Here is a 12301-nt window from a genome sequence, read left to right as displayed (position 1 = left end):
AGCATTGGGGAAAGTCTTTGGCATCTGAATTTGACTTTCTCTCCACCCCTTTCCTATTATGACTTTGTTAAATTAACATCTGTTAAGTGGAGCACAGGGTGCTGGATGGTGAGCCATGGTTCAACAACAGACCACAAGAGAAATTAAAATAGAGAAGTTTATTACTCACAGGTCCTGGAGGAAGTACATAGCATGCCTCAAGGGGCTAAATGAGGAGATCAAGGCAGAGTACAAAGAGAGAGCCAGAAAGAGGCAGGAGCTGGGGCACATGCCTTTATTTGGATCCGTGGGTGGAGTGACCTAGGGCTCCTAGGCTGGGGCCGGATTGGTCAATTCAAACCAAAAGAGCAGGGTTTTGGTAAGCCCCGCGAAAGTCTCATCTAAGTGGTGCCTAAGGCACACAGGTGCTGGGAGGCAGAGGAGATTGCTGATTGCAAGGGCTGTTGGAGAAGTCATATCAGGAATTTACATTTGCTTGTTACTCTGCAGGCTGCTAACTAGGACACGGGCTTACATGAGGAGGCTAATGTCAGTTTAAGGTCTCTGCAGGCCACTTGGCCAAACAAAACGGATACTGAGGCCACAATAGCATGTAGTAGCTTAGCTAAACTCCACATTTACCCCCTTTAGTAATCAGTTTATGTAAACGGAAACTAGCCAGTTGAGTTGGTTGACTGTGGTAGGGACTTTTCAGGCAACTGTTGGAAAGTCTGAGCTGCAAGTTGTTGTCCCACACTGTTGATAGCTCTCTTTAGATCGTGCAGTACTTAGAGTCTGTTTTCAACTGTTGAATTTTAATAAAATGATAAAATAAAGTTGAGCACATAGAGGTGTTTAGGGGTGGGCAGAGAAGAATGCTATCCTCTTTAATTTGGGAGCCTCAGTAATGAGACGATACCTGCACCAAGTCTTTATGAAGTGTACTTAAACAGCAAAAGGAGATTGGAGAAAAGCATGTGCATTGTGAAGAAGGGAATGACCAAAGCATGGAGGACTGAATAAGGAGAGGGATCATCCAGGTGAGAGGATTATAAGCAATCTGGTGTTACTAGAGTCAAAAGCCGGAAGTGGATGGTAATATCAGACTAGAGCTCCTTAAACACCCTATACTTAAATTCAGGATTATTTGTAAGGAAGAAGGGATGTTGAGAATGCAAGGAAAATCAAATGATCCCAAGCACTGTCAAAGGCAGCTGCAGAGATCAGCATTAAAACGCCAGGCTTCTCAGTGGCCATCAGCACTCTACCTAAACTAGCAAACATTCCTCTAGGCAAACTTCTTAAGAGGAGGGCACATTCTTAAATAAAAACATATTTCCAAGTGCTTCATCAAAATCAATGATCACTATCTTCCAAGCTGTTTAAGAGACTCATCAACAAATATAATGATTCCATACAGAAATTTTTTTGTCTTTGTAAACTCAGATTTTTTTGTTTTTGTCCTTTGATCATAAGTGAAGACTGTAACCACGCCTGGTACATTCAACTAGTACCAAGGACAATGCCTGGAACATTGGACACTGGGAAAAAGTTTTAAAAATGTCGAATGAGTAAATAATGATCTTTTTACTTCTCCAAAGGAAAAATTCTTGATGATGTCATTTGATTAATGAAATTACTTAAAAAAAACTAACATGATATATTTATCAGGAATATTTTATCCCAGTCTGTGGCTTCTTTTCATTTTTTTCAAAGATCTTTTGAAGCTCAGAAGTTTTAAAATTTTGATTATAGCCCAATTAATCAACGTTTTTCTTTTATAATTCTCAAATTTTGAGATTGACTTATGGTTTTGAAGGTGGAGGGTAGTCTCAGAGACAGTTGCAAAGTGTTTACCTTAACCTTCTAGGGCCTCAAATTTTAGGCATTGAAGTGAATGCTTCTACTTCCAGGCAGGATGTAGTCACTCAAAGCAGGCCAACACTCCCACTGCAAGAACTAACGAAGACAGGTAAGGTACCAAAGACATATACTTGAAGATCTAGGGGAGCCATAGAAATAACAAGGACGAGAGAAGCTGGAGCTCAGAGTAGGGTGGAGGGAACTTCAAATGGGAGCTGAGAATCACCAGTCCTTTTTTTCTCCTGGGGTATTTGCCGATTTAGGCAGCAGTCAGGCTAATGCTTTATCCAAACAGAGAAACTCTAGTTGAGGAAAGAGCAGACTTGAAGATCTAGTACTTGTGGGTACTTGATCCTGGCTGATGAGTTGGAAACTTGAGAAGGCCCAAATGGGGTTGGTTTTCCCCACAAGACAGACAGTGAGTTCTGGGGTGTACATGGGAAGCTGGGAGACTGCACAAAAGGATCCTAAAGTCAGAGTGAAACTTATAGTAATCTTGAAGACAAGTTGGAGAAACGGGGCTTTCTTGAAACACACAACCACTTTCTTTTTGTCAAAATTTGCAAGTTTTGAATCTTTAGAGATAGAATGTTAAAGAGCTGAGCGCAAAACTCCCAAAGAGCAGGATTGAATCTCCTGCCATTTTTTCAGGCCTAAAAAGTCAGGCTTGCAAATAAACATCAGAAAGGCCATGCCCTAGGAACAAGGATGAAGCAGCAGAGGATCAGATCTTACTGAGAATGCCGTTACAGTAGTGAAGTCATGGAAACAACCTAAGTATCCACCGATGGATGAATGGATAAAGAAGTTGTGGTATATATATTCAATGGAATATTATTCAGTCATAAAAAATGAGGACATTATTCCACTTGCGACAACATGGATGGACCTTGAAGGCATTATGCTAAGTGAAATAAGTCAGAGAAAAACAAATACTGTGTAATGTCACTGATTTGTGAAATCTAAAACAAAAACAAAAACAAAAAACTCATAGAAAATGAGATCAGACTTGTGGTTACCAGAGGCAGAGGATGGGAGGAGGGAGAATTGAAGGAAGATGGTCAAAAGGTACAAACTTCCAGTTATAAAATAAATAAATACTAGGGATGTAATGTACAACATGATAGCTATAGCTAACACTGCTGCATCGTGTATAGAAAAGTTGTTAAGAGAGTAAATCTTGAGTTATTACCACAAGGAAAATTTTTTTTCCTTTTTTCTTTTCTTTTTATTGTATCTATATGAGAAGATGGATGCTAACTAAATCTATTGTAGTAATCATTTCACAATATATGTAAATCAAATCATCATGCTGTATGCTTTAAATTTATACAGTGATGTATATCAATTATTTCTCATGAATTTGGAAAATGTAAGTTGTAACAAATTTGCCAAAGTACAAAAATTAAGTTAATATTTTCCCATGTCCATATCCTCTTTCCTTCTTCCTTTTACGTAAGTTGATGGATAATTTATATACAAGAAATCAATCTCAAATGTAAAAAATAAAATAAAATATCAGAATAGTTTGTAATGTTTATCAATATGAAATATTTAGTAGAAATGTAAAAGCATATGTGGATAGGAGAATTCACAGGGAGGGCTCAATTATATCCTGTTTAATTCTTTAAGATAATGAACAAGTGAAATAGCTTGACAATGTTGACCAGTGGACATACGGGCATTCCTTATAATTTTGTTTATTCTTACCCGTATGTTTGAAATATCTCACAATATCATGTAAAAATAATCAAGGATCTTTAGTGCTTGGAGGAAATTAAACATGTGTTTCCAGGGATTTCTTTTCTTTTTTTTAAATTTCTGATGGTGGTAGGGAATGTGTGATTTAGCACTTTTCCAGTTATTTTTAATGCCATCCTGAGCTCAGAGCACCGCCTGTTCAGTGGAGCTATCCATACAAGTGGATTTGGCTGCACAAGTAGAAAATTGTATTTCTGTTTCCACTTGATCTAGAAAGTCAGCAGAACTTGTGAAATGCTCAGCTGACAAGAAAAAAACTCTACTCAAAGACTCCCCTTGAAAACTTAGGGTTTTATTTATTTATTTATTTACATCATTCCTAAATTGAGTTGCTTTTTCCTTTGGCATCTTTGTTCTGGAAGGAAATTACTTCTCTTAGTACTGGGTGACATTTCTGCCAAGTTTATCAGCCAACGCCCTCTTTGCTCAGAAACTTTTAGGTATTGCAAGAAAAGAAAGCTGCTTGCTGGGTGTCATCATAAAACTTATTTTCAGATGTGCTCTTTCCAGATGCCTAAACTTAATCTGACTGCATGGGATTGTTTCGCGTGATGGACGGCCCCCTCTAACAGCTGCAGGCTGCGAGGATTATCTGAAGTTATGGGCAACGCCAAACCCCACACAGAAAAATGAGTAACTTGTATTCATGAAAGTGGTTTTACTTCTTGCACAAATGGCCAACAATCTGTTATGTTAAAGGGTGTTGTGTATAGACTCATCAAGGGGAGAAGGTCATTTAAAAGAAAAAGAAAGCCATCAACTTGGAAATACGAGTATGGGGGAGGAGCAAGGATGGAAAGACATTAGTAGCAGCTTTTGAATTTACATTCCATGCTAACGACTTCTGTAATGCCCCTTTTATCAACAGGGTTTCCAAAATTTAAATTATTACTTTTCAAAGTTTTAAGTAAAAAGGTAGCTAGAATACCTGTTTGTTTTAAATGGGCAGAGAGAAATTTTATTATTCATTTCTGATTACTCAGTGACTGAGATTAGATGAAGATTTTAATGATCTAAAAGAGGAAATTAGATTCGATTACGCTGCATTTATCATGCCTCTCAGCAAAAACAGACCGAGGCCCTTCCTTTTTCTTTCCTCATCTTTTTCTTTGCCTGGGAAGAACATTTTATAGTAAAAATTTATGAGTAAAGACATAAAGCTGCAACCTAAGCAGATGATGTGGTAGTTTGACCTTAACTTTCATTTTAAATCAAGTTCAGATCACTTGAATGCCAAAAAATAGTAAATTGCAACTTTTTCCCCCTGCTCTTTATACTGAGTCACACATATATCTCTAAATACTATCATTTCCTTGGGACACAAGGACAATTCTGTACTTGCTATTTCCTTCTTGACTTGGGATCGAAATGGATAGCATTCTTTGTTACTATGGGAAGATCAACCCAAAATGTCATCAGAAATCTGTTAGAGGCACTCTTTACTTCATGGGGCCAGCGAAACTCTTCTTCCCATTACCAATAACTAGTTGGACAATAAACACAGGGAAAAGAACCAGTGGACTTTATCAAACCAAAGATAGACATTATCAAAAGTAACAATGGGCCCTTTAAATGATGCCTTCAACTGATGATACCGTATGTGGCAAAGATGAAGGAAAAAGAGCCCGTTTAATCACTGCTAAAAGACACAAAGTTACCAATTAGAAAATTTGCTACAGGAACTTGAATGGTGCCTGTGTAAGTAAGGGGCCCCGAAGTTTAAGCTTCATAGGACATCACCTTCTGCTCAAAAGCCTTAAAATGTGGATACCCTTTGGCCCAGCAAACTAATTCTCAATAGTATTAAAAATAACTATTCTAATAAATGTGCAAAGCTACACATTCAAAGATCACTCACAGCCTTGATTATGATATTGCAAGGTTTGGACCAACCTGAATATCTACCAATAGAAGATGGATTAAATAAATTATTACACAGCCATTCCAATAGAATGTCATAGTTACGAAAATGATAATGCAGATCTATACTTTAATAAGGTCCATTATGAACTGCTAAGCGCATAAAAACTAGGTTACCAAATATAAAGTATGAAAATACGTAAAATGTGATTCTATTTTGTAAATATTTATCCTCTGTGCAAGATGATGGGAAGAATAGATTTTGACTTAAATAGTTCAGAGGAGAAACAGTCTAAGTAACTGAACAAAATCTGTGCAGGATTAGATATCCATGAAAGAATCTTGACTAGCACTTCACACCAAACATAAAACTTAATTCTAGATTGATTTGGGATCTAAATGTCAAAGATAAAACAATTAAGCTTTTAGAAAAAAAATAGGAGAAGTTCTTCTTGACCTGGAGTAGGTAAAAATTTCTTAAGCAGACACAAAAAGTGCTTTTATAAAAGAAAAAAGATAATTTGCGTTACATTTAAAGAACTTATATTCATAAAAGAAATACCATTGAGAGAGTGAAAACACAAGCCACAAAGTGGAGGAAGATATTCACAGAACCTAAATAAGAGAAAGGACTGGGAACCAGAGCATACAAAGACACTCAAGAAATCAACAAAGGAAAAAGCAGATGACATAACAGAAAACTGGGCAAAAGACTTGAACAGGTAGTTGACAAAAAAAATAGAGATACCCAAACATAAGAAAAGATGCTCAGCTTCAATAGTCATCAAGGAAATGCAATTAAATGCTAATGAGATGTTGTTTCACACAACCAGAATGGCTAAATTAAAAAGAGAGATAATACTAAATATTGGTAAGGATATGGAACAACTGGAACTTTCATGTAGGAGTGCAAATAAGTACAATCACTTTGGAAATTCTTTGTCAATATTTACTAAAGCTAAACATAAGCCTACCCTATGACCTAATGATTCACTTCTATGTATGCAACCCCACAAAATGCATAAACTTGTTCATCGAAAGGCTTGTGCTAAATGTTCATAGTGGCACTGTTCATAACAGTCCCTAACTGGAAGCAATCCCAATGTCCATTCATAGTAGAATGGATAGTGCCATAGCTGTACAATGGAATCCTAGAAAGCAATGAGAATAAATAGAGTAACGACATGGGAAAATCTCAACACAATGTTGAGCAAAAGAAGCCAGACACCAAAGAACACAAATTGTATGAGTCTGTTTATGAAGAGCTCAGAAAGAGGTGAAAGAAATCTCTGGTTTTAGAAGTCACAGATTCCCTGTTGGAGGACAGTCACTCCCTGAATAAGCTTGAGTAGACATTCTGGTGCTGGTCATGTCTTATTTCTTGATCTGCGTGCTGGTTACATGGGTATATCCACCTTGTTAAAAAGAAATTGAGCCCTATCCTTACACTGTGTGCACTTTTCTGGTATATAGGCTATAGCTCTATAGAATGTGTATTTTAAAAAGGGGTTGTAAGGCCTTGAGATGCTACATTAACATACTGTTTCCACAACTCTAGTATTGTTAGTCTTGAAATAGCAGATGATATAGCTTACATGTTAAGATCAATTAATTCAAAGAAAGTAAATACAGCTCTTAAAAGAACAGAGAAAAATGTTTCTAATGACTCAGTTCTTTCTATTGAGGCGTTTGTCTACAGTGAGATCTAATATGTGTTCTCATTCTTGCTTTTGTCAATTGGAACCTCATTTGAATGTTTTCCACCTTTCCATTTTATTTTTTTCCCCATAGATCTTCTCTCTTTTCAATGAAATATTTGACTACATTTAAGATGACTTCATAAGTTGGGGACTATCACAGGACAAAGAATTACTAAAGAAATAGAGATTGATGGATCTTACCACATTCTGAATTTCTGACATTTCTAGGTTTCTTTGCAATTTTTAAGGGTGATGTCTTACATCAGAGAGGCAGTGCCTGAAACCAGATACTCTATTCAACGATTAGCTGCATTAATTATTAGCTTGTGCCAAGATACCAGTGGGCACCAGAGGAGCCAGCATGGTCCATCCCATCAGGGGTCCAAGTGGGGAGGAGTCTGAGAAAGCAATTAGGCAGCAGATAATTTTACCCAGTGGAGAGGGCCAAAGACCTCTAATAATACGACATATAAAAACAAAACTGCAGACAGGGGTCTGCGGTTTGCCAAAATGAATAAATAATATTATATTTCCAAAAATGACTGGTCAAATCTAACCTCGTGGAGAAACTGCTGGTGCTGATGCACAGACATTTCAAGTCATCTATTCTTCCTTCTGCAACATCCTCGGCTGCGAGCCATCAGGAAGGAGGCTGGTCATTCAAACTAATGTGTTTTTGGAGTAGCCGATTGGAAATATCTAGCTGGGTTAATGGTCCATAAGGAATAAATTGGTAGTTCAGGAGTCTGCTGATCTGACAAATACTTTAAGGCAAAGACTTCTCTTTTTGATAGGAATTATTATACTAGAAGGAAAAAAAAAAACTTCAAGTAAACACAGACTCATGCCAAAGTTATTTTTTAAGGCTCAGCAAATAATTCCTTCACTTCGCTGTATCTCATGGTCCTTGGTACACAAGATTGTAACACACAGGGGTGTCTTTAGATCCTTCTAGATTCAGATATATGGCCATGCCACGAGGGTAATTACAATAACTATTTTTAAAAGCATCTCCTATGGTCCAGGTTCCTTATACATAGATGTCATTTAGTTTTCAAACAACCCTGAAACTAACAACAGTAGTAAGAGAAGCTTTAAAAAGATCGCTCCCCATGCTGAGTGCTTGTGACATGCCAGACACTGCACTGGGATATAATTTAATATACTCTCAAGGTGTGATATATGTTTTTAAGAAAAGAATATGTTGGAATCCTATCATTAATGTGTTCAACTGCCACGAATTAAACCCCAGTCCCTTGGCAAAGTGAGAGAGGGAGAAAGGGAAGCCCAAGGAAGGAGAGGAGAAAATGACTCTTCAAAGTGACTTTGCTCTCTGTTCTCCAGAAGGATCTTCTGTTCAGGACTTGGTGTGAAGAGGAAGGTGTAGACCTGCCATTTCTTCCACCAGTCTGTTTCTTTGTTCCTCTCAGCGGGTGGGAATCACACCGGGGTGAGGACAAGTCAGGCATTTAAAGATGCGTTTTTTTTCCCCCACACACATGACCGCTAATAGCAAAAAGTCTTAATTTACAACTGAAGAAGTACAAACCTTTAAACGATGGGCACTTGAAATGATGTTCATTTTCGAGAGTAATTTTAAATACCGTTTATTTTAGTGTTATGGTCTGACTTCAAAACCTTCCCTTCACTCTCACCCCACCCCCATCCACCCGTACTCTCTTAGCATGAAGACACTACTCCACTTGCTGTACTGAGTATAAATGCCCAAGTTGAGAAAATTACTCAGTGGCGGCATCGAGACGCTAACAAAATCCATTGGCTTCAAACCCGGCATGTTCCACTCACTGCATCTCTAATATGAGGTCCTCCTTTGGTGGCGCCGTAATTGTGGGCCTGAGGGCAGTGGTTCTCTCACTTAGTGCACACCCAGGGCCTTGTTAAGGAGGCATATATCTGATTCAGCTCTGGGGGCAGGGGTTGGAGGGGGGTGCTCAGCTAAGTGGTGCGTGGGATAAAATGGCTATACGTTGAGGAACATGGAACTGAAGACTCCAGAAGAAATTTTCTTAAACTGAAAAAAAAGTATCTCATCATCTAAGAAACACAGAATTATGATTTTTCCTACCCCCCTCCTGGGAGGATGTCTGAACAGAATCTCTGTCTTGCAGTCTGCTTTTCCCAGCAGACTTAAAGCAAACTTTCTTCCCGTTAATCTAGTGATACTATAATTTTATGATGCTGTCATTAAGGCACTGTTGCTAAGGAAAAGTTACTTGTGAATTTGTTAAACCCTCCTTCATTAAAAAGATGTGAACCCAGGCATTAACCACAGGAGGCATGTCTGTTTTTCACCTTTTCTTTACTGTAATACACTGAGAGGCATTTAAAGATGGTGGATGGATTGAAGCTTGAGTTGGGCAGCATGAGTTGTGTCTCTGAACCGGCCTCTAGAAGATGTGTGACCCAGAGAAGTTATTCTACCTCTCTCTGCAGCTTATTTTTGTATCACTCCAATCTCTGCCTCTGTCTGAAAATGGCTTTCTCTTCTTCTCTCTGGGTATCTCTAGTAAGGACATTTTCTATTGTATTTAGAGCCTGCTGGGATAATCTAGGATGATTTCATCTTAAGATCCTTAGCTTAACTTATAATTGCAAAGATCTTTTTTCCAAATAAGCTCACATTCACAGGTTCTGGACATTAGGATGTGAACACATTTTTTGGGGGACTACCTTTCAACTCACTACGCACCCTATTTTGTAATAGGGTCTTGTGTTTTTAAAACAAATAACTTTCATATACACTGTCTCACTTAAAATTTTAATTATCACAGCATCCCTGTGAATGAGGATGACGCCAGTAATCCAGTGAAGACTATGAAACTACTATGAGAGAGGGGGAGAGAAGGAAGAAGAGAAGAGAGAGTTCATATATGGGGATATTGAGAAAAATTTTCCTAGAACAAGGAAAAGCCTAAAATGAACTTGAAGGATGGGTGGAATTTTCAACCTTAGGTTTCTTTTCTATTTAACAGGGATAATTGGGGGCCAGCCCCATGGCCGAGTAGTTGTTTGTGCACTCCGCTTTGGTGGCCCAGGGTTTCACTGGTTCAGATCCTGGGTGTGGACCTAGCACTGCTCGTCCAGCCATGCTGAGGTGGCGTCCCACAGCACAACCAGAAGGATCTACAACTAGAATACACAACTATGTGCTGGGGACTTTGGGGAGAAGAAGAAGAAAAAAAAAGATTGGCACCAAATGTTAGCTCAGGTGTCAGTCTAAAAAAAAAAAAAAAACAGTGATAATTCACATTATAGGCTTACTCTGAGAATTGAGAGACAGAATCAATGTAAAGCAATTAATACATAGCCTGTCATATAGTAAGCATTTAATACCTATTTATAATAATTATTATTAAATGTTGCTTTTTCAAGACCTGCCAAATAAATTATCCAAATTGCTAATAACATTCCTTTTCCTGTGCAGAATGTTGTACCCATTATACTTTAAAATGTTTTCCTCTCTTTACTTAACATACAAACCAATTTTGATAAATTCTTCTGAAAGGTGTCAATTATTTCACAAGATAAACAGAGATGACATTTATCCTGGAATATTCTGCCACCTGCAGGTAACCAGGGGCTACTACAATTCTCACAAAAACTAGCTGCATCCGTTAAGGTTAAATAAATGGGTTTCGACGCGGGGGGCCTTTGCTCAGAATATAAGAGGGCTCAGAATATAAGAGGACTTGTTACCTTCTTGTTAATATATTATTCTCAGCATATTTTAGTAAAAAACACTCCTTTAGGTAAGATATTAAAAGAATATTAAAAGATATTTATGGTTCAGTTCCATGCTCCTGATTTTTGAATTTCAGAAAAGACACACAAGTTCAGCCGTTAATAGATTCTTGGATCATCTAAATAATTGGTTCCTAACGTTTTATTCCTGGATCAGCAGCAGCACCTGGGACCTTGTTAGTAATGCAAAAACGTGGGCTCCACCTCAGACTTAGGAGGCAGAAACTCTGGGGGTGGGGTTGGGGGATGGAGATGGGGCGGTGCGAGGCTTGCCAGGTGGTTCTGCTGTGTGCTAAAGTCTGAGAACTGGGGATCTGGATGCTCGGAAGTGGGGTTTCTATAGAGTGGGTGGAATGGGGGACGAGGTAAAGCCGGGGTGCTTACAGAAGGGAAGAGAGAAGGAAAAAGCAGTGAGAAAAACCTGACTCCACTGTGTGGCTTCATAAATGGGCAAACAGAAGATAGTTATTTCTGATAAAAATAGATCTCATGGAGTGGCAACAATATGACTTCAGTATTTCTTTTTTCTGGCTAGGGAGTTATAATTTTTCTATCAAGGCTTTAAAAGAAAGGAAACATTGGCTTAGATTTTCTTATATTTTCTCTTACTTTAAAATCACTTATGAGATTAAACTAAATCCCTTAAATAACTAAAACTTTATTCACACACGTAGCTAAAACCCAAACTGCAAATCCTTTAGAGTTAAAAAGACAAATTATTCCACCTTGCCTCATTTAAAATCAGTGAAAAGTAATAATAAAAAGTAGGTCATTATTATCAAATATCCTAACATACACTAGGATGTGAGACCTTATTTGCAAATGCAGATTTGAAATCAAGTCACGTCCTTTGATTATGTCGGGATCTCAGGATTTTTTCATACCACAAAGTGATAAATTTGAGCTTTTAAGTCTCTTTAGCTAAAAAGCATCATGGGGAGGGTGAAAAGGCTGTGAGTATACGCGGAGAGCTAGTGAAAGAAACATGAAGCGTCGTGGTAGAGAAAGAAAACAGAGCATCAGAAGAACATTTCTCCTACCTGGTGGCAGCACCTGTGGGGTCAAGGATGACAGAACTCCATTCAGTTACACTGACTTGGTTCCTCCCAAGAAGGCAGGAGAGGACTGTGGAAGAGGAAGTTGGGGCTCTGAAGTCAGATTGCTCAGGCTGGAGCCCCATCTTCACCACTGACTGCGGCCCGAGGGACTCAAGCACCCTTAACCTCCCTTAACCTCTGCTTCTCGCCCGTAAAAAGTGGATAACCTAAACTTACCTCCTGAGGAGGAGGCAGTGAAGCTTCTCAAACTGGTTCTGGAGCTGGCACTGGGTCTCAAACTTGGCCGCACATTGGAGTTGCCTGGAGACCTTTAAAAAC

General features: G+C 38.5%; 1 long non-coding RNA gene across 2 annotated transcripts in view; it reads left to right on the top strand.

Moving 5' to 3' along the window:
- Positions 1–12301, top strand: part of LOC138918203 (uncharacterized) — a 47682-nt gene that overhangs the window by 18264 nt on the left and 17117 nt on the right. The window lies entirely within an intron of this gene.

The sequence above is a fragment of the Equus caballus genome, chromosome 16 (assembly GCF_041296265.1).
Source record: "Equus caballus isolate H_3958 breed thoroughbred chromosome 16, TB-T2T, whole genome shotgun sequence".
NCBI lineage: Eukaryota > Metazoa > Chordata > Mammalia > Perissodactyla > Equidae > Equus > Equus caballus.
This window is presented reverse-complemented; position numbering and strand designations above follow the sequence as displayed.